Raw genomic sequence first — 12,728 nt, forward strand, 5'->3', positions numbered from 1 at the left:
GGCAGGTGGAAGGCTGTTGGGTCGTCAGGTTGTAAATAGGTTGCGCAAGACAGACTGGCCGAAGATGGAATCTTGTCTTCCGGCCTTGTCTAAGCAATAATGGGCTGTAAAGGTATGGAGAGAACTCCAGGTGGCAGTCCTGCAAATGTCAGGAAGCACACAGAGCGTAGGTGTGCTACTGAAGTCGCCATGGCCCTCACAGAGTGTGCCTTAACACGGTCTTGAAGTGGAATGCCTGCTTGCTGATAGCAAAAGGATATGCAGTTCGCTAACCAGGAGGAGAGAGTCTGCCCCAATTTGATGGCTGCCCCAATTTGATGGAGTGGAAAGAGACAAACAATTGAGTGCTCTTCCTGTGGGCAGCTGTACGGTCTAGGTAGAACGCTACAGCCCGTTTACAGTCAAGGTTATGCAGAGCCTGCTCTCCTGGATTGGAATGGGGCCTGGGAAAAAAGGTAGGTAGTATAATGGATTGATTAATGTGAAACTCCGATACTACCTTAGGTAAGAACTTAGGGTGAGTGTGGCGTACTGTCCGGTCCTGCAGAAGTTTAGTGTAAGGCGGATAGGTAAGTAGAGCCTCTAACTCACTAACTCTGCGAGCAGAAGTGATTGCCAAAAGGAAAATCACTTTCCATGTGAGATAGCGAAGCTCACAGGAATGGAGAGGCTCGAATGGTGGTTTCATGAGCCGACCCAAAACCAGGTTGAGGTCCCAAGAAGGGGCCGGAGGATGCAGTGGAGGCTTGAGGTGGAGCAAGCCCTTCAGAAAACATGTTACGAGGGGCTGTACTGAAATAGGAATGTCCCCGATACCTTTATGGAAGGCGGCTACCGCACTGACATGCATTCTGATGGAGGAAGTTTTTAGACCTGATTCTGCACGTGCCAGAGATAGTCTAGAAACTTCGTGGTGGGATAGGTAAAGGGGTCAAGGGATTGAAAAGAGCACCATGACTTAAACCTGTTCCATTTGTAAAGGTAGGATTTTCTCGTGGAAGGCTTCCGCGAAGCAATCAGGACACAGGAAACTTGTTCCGAAAGGTTAAGTGGCTGAAGAATTAACCTTTCAACATCCAGGCCGTCAGGGTCAAGGCTTGAAGATTTAGGTGGAGTAGGTACCTGTCGTTTTGAGTGATCAGAAGCGGGTCCTTTCCCAAGGGAATGCACCTGTGAATGGAGAGATCCTGAAGTACTGGAAACCACATTTGGCATGGCCAGTGAGGTGCTATCAAGATCATGGTTCCCTTGTCCTGACGTAACTTCACGAGAGTCTTCGTGAGAAGTAGAAGTGAAGGGAATGCATATAGGAGTCCGGTTGCCCACGAAAGGGAGAACACATCTCTTGGCTGCGAGTGAGAGACCAAAGGTTCTCTACTTTGCAGTTCTGAAATGTCGCAAAGAGATCTATATGAGGGTACCCCCATTGTTGGAAGATCGAGTTCGCCACTGAGGGGTTGAGAGACCACGCGTGCGGGTGAAAGGTGCGACTCAGCTTGTCTACCAACACATTGTCCACTCCCGGCAAGTAGGTGGCCCTGAGGTACATCGAGTGGGAGAGGGCCTCCGCCCATATCCGTGCAGCTTCCTGACACAGAAGGTAGGAGCCTGTCCCTCCCTGTTTGTTGATGTACCACATGGCCACCTGTTGTCCGTCTGAATCAGGATGACTTGATTGGACAGGCGATCCTGAAATACCCTGAGAGCATATCTGATTGCTCGAAGTTCCAGGAAATTTATTTGGTGTTTGGCTTCCTCTGGAGACCAAGATCCTTGTGTCTGCAGTTCGGCCACATGGGCTCCCCAGCCGAGGTTGGAAGCTTCGGTGGTGAGAATTATTTGAGGGTCTGGAGCCTGGAAGGGCAAGCCTTGGTGTAGATTGATGTGATTTTTCCACCAAGCTAGAAACTGACGGAGTGAGTCGGTGACGTGGACAATGGTCGACAGGGGCTGAATGGATTGAGTCCATTGTGACATTAGAGTTCACTGCATGACTCTCATGGCCAAGCGGGCCATTGGGGTGACCTGAACTGAGGACGCCATGTGTCCCAGCAGGATGAGGAAGTGGCGTGCAGTCGTGCGGTGTGGCGACTGTAGCTGGTGTGCGAGAGAGACGAGAGTGAGAGCTCGCTGTTGAGGCAGAAAAGCTTTTGCTTGCAAAGTGTCCAAGTCTGCCCCTATGAATGATAAAGTTTGAGATGGGACTAAGTAGGATTTGTCATAGTTGATGAGAAATCTTAGCGAAATCAGAGTATGTAGGGTAAGATGTAGGGACGACAGAGCAGTTTGCTGAGTGGGAGCCCTGATCAACCAATCATCTAGATAGGGGTAGAAGTGAACACCTTGAGTCCTGAGGAAGGCTGCATTTTGTGAAGACTCGTGGTGCAAACGCGAGGCCGAATGGAAGCACTCAGTATTGATAGTGCTTGGGGCCCAACAGAAATCTCAGGTATCTGCGATGAGATGGAATTATCGTCCTGGAGGTCTAGAGAGCAGAGCCAGTCTCCTCTTTGCAAAAGAGGAAGAAGATAACCCAAGGTTACCATTTTGAACTTTTCTCAATGGAGGTACTTGCTGAGGGCACGTAGGTCCAGAATTGGACGAATCCCTCCCGATTTTTTGGGGATTAGAAAGTACCGGGAAAAGAATCCTAGGCCATGCTGACAGTAGGGTACTGGTTCTATTGCTTTGGCCTGGAGGAGGAGGGAGACCTCCTGTTCCAGAAGGATGGAGTGGTCGGATGTTCTCCACATCAGTAGAGGTGGGGAGTCCGGTGGAATGGAGAGAAAGTTCAGATGATAACCTTGAGCGATTATCACCAGGACCCACTGGTCTGAGGTGATTGAGTGCCACCTGTTGTTGAAATGGCAAAATCAACCTCCCACTGGTATCTGTGGCAGTGGAAGCTGGCTGCTGCTCCCTATGCAGGAGTCAAAAACAGGAAGCAGGGCCTGGCTGATGAGCTTCTTGAGGCTTTTGTTTTCAGTTGACGAGACTGGTTTTTTTGGAAAGGTCTCGTAGAACGAGTTCTAGATGGTGGTGGGTAGGATTTCTTTGGACAGAAGAATGACTTCTTAGCGTCCTTTCGGAGAGGCTGTTTTGAGGAAGAAGGCATCAGAGAGAGCTGTCTCAGGTTCTCATGATGGTCCTTGAGTTCCGCTACCGTCCATTGAATCTGCTCGCCAAACAGATTGTCTCCTACACAGGGCAGGTTGGATAATCTGTCCTGTACTTCAGGGCGAAGGTCCGAAGACTTGAGCCAGGCCCATCTTCTTGACGAAATAGCAGCTGCAGATACTCTGGTAGCAGTATCAAAGATATCGTAAGATGATCTTATCTCATATGCTTGCCTGCCTCAAAGACCTTGTTCACTAGGGTTTGAAGTTGATTTTGGAACTGTTGAGGCAGGGAGTCTGTCAATTCTTGTATCTACTTAAATAAGACCCTATTATATTGGGTCATACAGAGCTGATAAGAGACAATTTGGGAGATGAGCATTGAGCCCTGGAAGACACGGCAACCAATGGCATCTAGAAATTTCTGCTCCTTCCCTGGGGGAAAGGAAGTGTGGGGTTTTGATCTCCTTGCCCTCTTTTGGGCCGATTCTATGACCACAGATTGGTGATCCAACTGAGGTTTTTGAAAACCTGGGGCTGACTGTACCAAATAAGTGGTGTCAGCCTTCCTGTTGACTGGAGCAACAGAGCCAGGGTGTTCCCAGTTCTTCTTGAGGAGATCCAGAAGAACCTGGTGAATAGGGATGGAGGTTATTTCCTTGGGAGCATCCAGGAATTGCAACAGGGAAGGGAACCAATTCAGACATCTCCTTCACAGAATTTATGAAGGAAAGGTCTTTTGGAGGAGAAGGCTTCCTGCTTTCAGTAGGAGAAGGTGGTGAAGGCAAGTCATTGGTGTCTGGTGAAGAATCATCAGTCCAGGTATCATCGGGATCAACACCTGCCCCTCTAGGAACCAGAGGGGGACAGAGCGGTGGAATTCCTGAAGGCCCAGGTCTAGGCTCTGAAGGAATCGAAGGAGGAACTGGAGGCACCGATGAAAGCATTGAAGGCACCGGTGCAGGCATCGAGGGCATCAATGGATGGATCGGTGGCATTGGACGCATCGGTATCGATGGCTGAGGCATCGGTAAGACTCCCGATGGAGAGATGCAGAACAGTGTTTCTCCTCCCAATGACAAAGGAAGAGGAGAGGGTACCGGAGCCATGGGTGACCCGTGATCCATCGGTGGAAAAGCGGCAATAAGCGCTTCCATCCTCGAGAGCAGCGGGGCCAATGCTGCCGGAATCGGGTCAGTGGTCGGTTCCGCAATCGGAACCGGTGTCGGAGGAACTTGTAGTCGATGCATCGCCTTGTCGATGGCCTCCTGAACCATCCGGTCCAGTTCTTCATGGAGACCTGGAGCAATCGGCCCCGGCTCCAGAAGGGGAGAAGGAGGCAGAGGCATAGCCGGAGGGACCACCATTAAAGGCGGAGTCGCGGCTCCCGATACCCTTCCGGGTGAGGGTTGCCTCGGTGACTCGGTCGCAGAAAAGGTCAATGCCTTTTGTGGATGGGATTTCTTCGACGGTGGCTCAGACCATGGCGATTTCGCTCTCTCGATGGTCCAAGATTTCCGATAGCGATGGCGATGTCGCTCTCTATGATCCTCTCGGTCCTGAGGGAGAGTAGAGGGAGTTGAAGGCCGAGAAGTTGACGATGCCGGACGGTCACAGGCCGGTGGTCGATACTGGCGCAAAGTGAACTGTGCCGGTTCTGACGACGTTGATGCAATAGACAGAGTCGGGGTTTGAGCATGGAAGAGAAGTTCCATCTTCTCCATTTTGGCCTTGCGACCTTCTGGTGTCATTAGGGCACATTTGGTGCAGGTCAGGACATTGTGCTGACATCCGAGACACATTACACAGACCTTATGGGGATCTGTTATGGACATGGTGCGGTTACAGTCTGGGCACCGATGGAACCCCGATGCCATGGCCTTGGAAAATTTTAGCCGTGGTACGGTCCTTCTGAACTGATATGAGTGGAGACATTTCGTGCTGGCATGTAGCTAAAAGATATATATGCACTGCGGATGTTAATTTGGATTTCCAGTTTATCACCGTTCTCATATATAAGTCACCAATTGTGGCGAAACTCGGCCAGAGTCGGGCAATTTTTAATTTATACTACACGTCTCCTTTATTAAAGAATTGAAAAGACTTTTTTGTGGCATCCACTTCTTTGTTGTTTGTTTCCCTTGGAAAATTTTAGCCGCGGTACGGTCGACGGCCAGTAGGCCGCGAGGGCCAAACCTGACGGGAATTGACCGAAAACGGGTAAACAACTTACTGGAGTACCGTGGCTTCAAAAAAATTGAAGGAGGGACCCCATGGGGTAAGAAAGTTTTCAGTAATTCTGTGAGGAAAATTCCTGTCAGGAATCTCTGCGGAGCTCCTTAACCGCGTGGCTACTGCTGCACGGAAAAAAGAAGACTAAAGGGGGACCCCTGCTGGCTGCAGGGTTAGTGCCATGCTGGGCATGCCCAGTAGGTGCCAGTCAAAGTTCTAGAAACTTTGACAAAAGTGTTCCGTGATTGGGCTCCATCCTGTGATGTCACCCATATGTGAGGACTACCATCCTGCTTGTAGTTGCTATTCCCTAACTCATCCTCACTAATAGCAGTTTATGGACTTCTCCTCCAGGCTCTTGTCCAAACCTTTTTTTAAACTCAGAATCTAACCACATCCTCACCACATCAGAATCTAACCACATCCTCTGGCAATGAATTCCAGAACTTAATTATGAACTGAGTGAAAAAGAATGCTCTTCAATTTGTTTTAAATGTGCTACTTCCTAACTTCATGGTGTGCCCCCTAGTCCTATTATTTGAAAGAGTAAATAACTGATTCACTTTTACCAATTCTAGTCCTCTCAAGATTTTATAGTCTTCTATTATAATCCCCTATTAGTCATCTCTTCTCCAAGCTGATCAACGTTCGTGTGAGCAACAATCATTTTTAAACCAACAATTTTCGAGTGCCAGTATTAGTGTCGCTCACATGCTCAACTTGGAGGCAACTATGAAGCTGAACAGCCCTAACCTCTTTAGCCTTTCATCACAGGGGAGCCATTTCATCCCCTTTATTATTTTGGTCTCACTTCTCTGTACCTTCTCTAGTGTAACTATATCTTTTTTGAGATGCGGCAACCAGAATTGAATACAGTACTCAAAGTGTGGCCTCACCATGGAGCGATAAGAGGCATTATGACATTCTCCGTTTTATTCACTATTCCCTTCCTAATAATCCCTAACATTCTGTTTGCTTTTTAACTGCTGAAGCACACTGAGACAAATATTTCAATGTATTGTCCACTATGATACCTAGATCTTTTTCCTGGGTGGTAACTCCTAACATGAAACCTAACCGTGTAACTACAGCAAGGGTTATTTTTCCCTATATGTATCACTTTGCACTTGTCCACATTAAATTTCATCTGCCATTTGGACCCCAATCTTCTAGTCTCACAAAGTTCTCCTGCAATTTATCACTATCCGCCTGTGATTTAACTACTCTAATAATTGAGTGTCATCTGCAAATTTGATCACCTCACTCATCATTCCCTTTTCCAGATCATTTATAGATATATTAAAAAGCTCCCATCCAAGTACAGATCCCTGAGACACTCCACTGTTTACCTGTCTCCACAGAGAAAACTGACCTTTAATCCTATTCTGTTTCCTGTCTTTTAACTAGTTTGCAATCCACAAAAGTACACTGCCTGCTATTCCATGAACAGACTATGGGGCAAAAGCTTCCCTCCCTACAGACAGGCCACCAACCTTGCTTCTTCCCTCTGTGGTACTGCAAGTAAATAAAAACATTGTCTGATAAAGAATAAGACCAAGAGTCACTGTGATGTTAAATTTATAAATTCTTCCAAAATCTTCAATTTTTCCACTTCCGACCTGCACACATCACTGCAGCCTCATTACAGCACACTGCCTGCCCCCTCACCAAGTACAGAATAACTGACGACAAATTAGAAAGAGAAAACATGGAGACAAAAGATGAACTGGAAAACCCAAAAGCCAGACTCTGCCTGCATTATAACACCAGAGAAATAATACAGAAATATTCAGAGGCACATTTCCCAAAAATGACACAAAGAAAATCAGATTCTTCTAATTCCCAGCTCAGAGAAACAGAAGCAATAGCAGTCTCTCTTCCAGGCCCTACTGCTTCCCAGACCCCAGCACTCTTGCTCCCTAGCCCCTTCCAAGGCCCCAGCAGTCATGTTTCCCAGCCTCTCTCTGCTCCCAGCCAGACTCATATGCAATGCAATAAAGCAAAAAAAAAATGGAAACATCACCATTCTACATAAAACAAAATCAAGAAATATATATCCATCATAATAGAAACCATATTAATAAAAGACAATATTTCAAAACAGATGAATAGAACATCTAATAAATAAGGATACAAATTTTTAAAAAATTCCCCAAAATCAATTAAATATTTCAAAACAGCTGACATATCAAATAACACTCAATAATTAAAACTAATAAGGAAAAAAAAAAAAAAAGGTTTCCCTCGCCATATCTGTGAATTTTTTATTTCATCACCCTGAGATTGCCATGGATTAGTGGAGGGGAAGTGTGTGCGTGCGTGTGTGTGTGGGGGGGGGGGGGGGGGCAAGAAGGGCAGTAGAGGAGGGGGAAAACACACATTTTCTCTTTTCTCTCTCATCTACATACATACCCTTCTGTCCTCTCCTTCTCATTTCCCTCTTCCCCTCACTTTCACTCACATCAGTAACTCACCCTCTCCCCTTCCCTCTCATTCAACCCTCTTTTCCCTCACTCACCTCTCTTCTCTCCCAATCACTCATCCCCTTCCTCTCCTTCACTCATTTCCCTTCTGTCACTCACCACCCTCATCCCTTCCCATCACTCACTCCCATCCCCTTTCCTTCCCTCAGTCTTACCTGTTTTCTTCCCTCTCAATCACAACCTGCCTTATGACTCACCTGTCTCCCAGTGGTCCTAGTGTTCTTACTGTTGGCTGGTGCAGGAAGTCCATCATTTGGGCTGCTGCTAGGCATCTGTAGTGCCTAGCTCCCTCTCGCTCATGCACACATCCTCTCAAATACATACACACAAGTTGCCTCTTTCTCATATGCATAGGCTCTCAACATAAAAACTCCCTCTCTCTCATGCTCTCACACAGATGCATACTCCCTCTCTTTCATACACACATGCCCCTCTCTTATGTACACATGCTCACGCAAATACCCTCTCCCTCATATGCACAGGCTTTCACACACATGCAAGCTCCATCTCTCATACATACATCCATATGCTCTCTCACACACATGCCTAGGCCCTTTTCTCATACACACAGGCTCTCACATGAATTCGCCCTCTCTCATATGCATAGGCTTTCACACACATGCTCCCTCTCTCTCATATACACATACTCTCACTCACATACACACAAGCTCCCTCTTTCTCATACACACTCACACACCCCAGTCAGGATCCAATTCATAGACACACATATCCCTGTCAGGTTTCTATGCACCAGTTAGGTTTCCATACACCAGTTAGGTTTCCATACACCCACACAAACACACAAGTCAGTCTCCCATTCTCATCTACAACCTCAATCAGGCTCCCATTTACATACACCACACACCCTAGTCAGGTTCCCATTAATTCACATTCACACACATACCATAAGGAGCAGATGGGACAGCCATTGTGCTGTTCTTCCTTGTGTGCCGGCCCCTGTGCTATTCAAATCTCACGAGGCTAGCACTTCCTCTATGCTGATCTCGTGTATCTCGAGATCAGCACAGGGCACTTGTTAGAATCATGTTTTGGATACCACACACCGGCACAGAGGAGGAGAAGGAAAACAGGCATACTCTTCGGAGGCCTCCTTTTCTTTTGCCACTGGTGGGATGGGGTCCACCGGTGGCCTCTTCCTCTTGGCCACCGGTGTGATGGGGTCGACTGGCAGCCTCCTCTTCTCAGCCATGGACCGCCTCTTGTTCTTGGCCGCTGATGGGTTGGGTCTACCAGTGGCATCGTGGGCCTCTTCTTCCTCTGTTGCTACCTCCCCCCGTGGAGGTGCTGCCTTGTATAGTTGCACAGTGTGCACACCCGGTAGCACTGGGCCTGGCCACTTGTGATTTTATCTGGGCCTGCTTCTGAAATAGAGCCTGTTTTCAGGAGAGTTTCCTGTGCTGGAAAAAAAAAAAGCCCCCCCCCCCCCCCCCCCATAGGCCACTGCACATCAGAAGGAACAGGCTAATATAGTCTGGTCTTTATCCCATTGCATGCAGGGTACTTCTGATTGTTCTAATGATTTACCTAAGAAATTCAGAACTACAAGTCTCTGCATGCAATAGGATAAAACTTGGACAGAATTAGCCTGTTCCTTATGACATGGAGCCAGGTGGCAATCCTAGCCATGAAATAAGAGAGGTTGAGAACCACTGTCCCAGATTACTCCATCGGTGAGGGTGACCCCTCCTCCCCATAGGAAGAAACTCTGTCTGATATTCACATCATTTACTCTCACAGACTTCGACACCACCCTGTTAAAAACAAAAATGTCTTACGAACAGTTATTTAAAGTCACAGCAATGTCACTCATTAGGGGCTCAGCAGGTCGAGAGATATGAGGGATAAGTGAGAGGTAAGGGGCCCTTGTAGTTAAAGGAAGACAGCTGAGAGTGGGGGTGGCAGCAGCAGAAGGCAGCGTGGAGTGGGAGGGAGGCACAGAAGAATGATGCTGAGAAAAAAAAATACCCAGTATTTCTAGTTTTACCTGCACAGTGCCATTCCCCAGACATCTGCACTCCCTATCGCTTCACAAATGATAAGTGTGCTGTTCACAGGTATATAATATTGATGTTCCTGCTGGTTTCACCCAGGGCTGCAATTACTTTGGAATGTTAAAACAAATTTTACACACATGCACATATTCTTCCCCACACGCCATGAAAATTATATCAAAATACAGCTCTGAAAAACCTATTCTCTGGTGTGCCTGTTGTTCAAGTCACATCGTGAGATGCAATGAAATGCAGGAGCTAGGCTACCACCATCTGTTGTCTCAGCGTATAAATTCAGCAGCATAAGCAAATGCAAGTTCAAAGACAGTGGTGCCCATTTTATAGGATGCCTTCTGCTATTTTCACCCCTGTATTACCCTGCTAGAATTAAGAACATAAGAAAATAATAATTGTCATGTTAGGTCAGACCAAGGTCCGTTGAGCTCAGCATCCATTCTTGGAGGAGCTGAGGCCATTTTTGGAGGAGCTTAACTACAGAGGTAATCATTCTGGCATGAATTCAACTGCTGAGACATTATTTTGAAGGGGGATATTTTTTCTTAATTGCTTTTATTATTTTTATTTTTGAAAAAGCGATATTTTGCATTGCCTATTTGTTAGGTATTACTGCTTAAGTGGAAGGGTAGAAGGGAAAGGGCTCCCTCCCCCCACACCTACCTAGCATTCTAACTTTATAGACTTAACCCACTAATTAGGGGGATGGATTACACAGAATAACTTGACATTAGTTAGTAGAGAAACACAAGGAAGTAATTTAGATACATTTAATAATTTGTGTAATCACAACACTTAAGGACAGTTCAGGGGAGCTTAATTAGTAAAACCATAGTAAATCTTTCTGGTATTATTTTTAGTTGGTCTGATCTTCAGTAGCTAAGGCAACAGGATTCGTCATAGATTACTTACTTAATAAATACAAAAATTTTATAAACTAAAAAGGGGATTTGGAAAATTGTATATAACATTTCCTATTAGTGACTTTAGACAAGTGTGAAATTAACCTTATTTATTTATTTTTAATTTTTATATACCGACATTCTTACATCAAATGCAAATCATACCGGTTTACATAAAACATAAAAAGCAGGAAATATATTTCCATAGTCAAATAAAATGAACATTTATAAAAATTGTTAACAAGCCATAAGGTAAGAACTTGGAAAAAAAGTTAATTAACAGAAAAAATAAATGAAAGAATTTTAAATGAAGCACAAAGGGTTGCACGAAGGAGTGCACAAAGGGGAGAACCTTAACCAAAATTATAAGAAATAGTAGGTCTATTAGAGATCATAGGTAAACAGATTAAGATCATATATTAGGATATACTACTAGTCATCAGTAACAGGAAGGGGAGGGATAGCAAGCAAGTTAGGTTATTTTGTGTCTATGCAAATGGAACAAATTAAGTAAATTTCGTATGAGCTTGATTGCAGCATCATATTTGATCTTTGTGGTAATAATATCTAGATGCTCTGATTTACTTTTATACCCTCAGGAACAGGAGCCTACAAAAGGAGCAACACAAAAGTACATACCTCATAAATTCATAAATATATTTGTTGCGCCGGAGGTGGGCCTGGGGCGGAGGTGGGGTAGACGCAACCTGTAGGTAGGGTCCCCACTGTCGGCAGGTGGAGTGGGCTGATGAACAGAGGCCAGCTGGAGCTTCACCAATACCAGCCCTTGTTCCCCACGGGTTGAGCCTTTGGGTGCCAGGGCTGGCTGGACTTAGGTGGGCCTCTGTATGTAGTCAATGTGGAGATTGGGTTCAGCCCAGAGACAGCAGGTGAGAGATGGTACAGTCTTACACTGGACAAGGTAGTGTCCTGGAGACTCGGGCACCAAAGGAACGGAGGCAGACAAGGGGCGCCCGAGCAAGAGCAGGCCAAAGTTGGAAAGACTTCGAGGATCAGGCTTGAGTCAGGGCTGGCAGCAATCTGGAAGCAGTGGCAAGCAAGGCTGAGGTCTGATCATAGAGATAAAGTGTAGTCAAATGATGCTGAGGTCTGGGTCTGGAGAGAGGCAACGACGTACTCAGGTGACGCAGAGGTCTGGGTCTGAATGTTGGAAATTATTAGAAAGGGAATGGTGAATAAAATGGAAAATGTCATAATGCCTCTGGATTGCTCCATGGTGAGACCGCACCTTGAATACTGTGTACAATTCTGGTTGCCGCATCTCAAAAAAGATATAGTTGCGATGGAGAAGTTACAGAGAAGGGCGACCAAAATGAAAAAGGGAATGGAACAGCTCCCCTATGAGGAAAGACTAAAGAGGTTAGGACTTTTCAGCTTGGAGAAGAGACGGCTGAGGGAGGATATGATAGAGGTGTTTAAAATCATGAGAGGTCTAGAACGGGTTAATGTGAATCAGTTATTTACTCTTTCGGATAATAGAAAGACTAGGGGGTACTCCATGAAGTTAGCATGTGGCAATTTTAAAACTAATCGGAGAAAGTTCTTTTTCACTCAACGCACAGTTAAACTCTGGAATTTGTTGCCAGAGGATGTGGTTAGTGCAGTTAATATAGCTGTGTTTAAAAAAGGTTTGGATAAGTTCTTGGAGGAGAAGTACATTAACTGCTATTAATCAAGTTTACTTAGGGAATAGCCACTTCTATTAATTGCATCAGTAGCATGGGATCTTCTGGGTGTTTGGGTAATTGCCAGGTTCTTGTGGCCTGGTTTGGCCTCTGTTGGAAACAGAATGCTGGGCTTGAGGGACCCTTGGTCTGACCCAGCATTGCAATTTCTTATGTTCTTATGAGGACTAAGATCCTGCTGTCCTAGGAGAACACTTGTTACAGGTAAGCAACTTCCCTTTCTCATTGGACAAGCAGTCCTCACATATCCGTGAATCCCTAG

The 12,728-nt window shown here is 45.9% G+C and overlaps 1 protein-coding gene across 4 annotated transcripts in view; it reads right to left on the reverse strand.

The window, feature by feature from the left end:
- Positions 1-12,728, reverse strand: part of LSAMP (limbic system associated membrane protein) — a 1,673,925-nt gene that overhangs the window by 769,992 nt on the left and 891,205 nt on the right. The window lies entirely within an intron of this gene.

Source organism: Rhinatrema bivittatum, chromosome 15 (assembly GCF_901001135.1).
Source record: "Rhinatrema bivittatum chromosome 15, aRhiBiv1.1, whole genome shotgun sequence".
Classification (NCBI taxonomy): Eukaryota; Metazoa; Chordata; class Amphibia; order Gymnophiona; family Rhinatrematidae; genus Rhinatrema; species Rhinatrema bivittatum.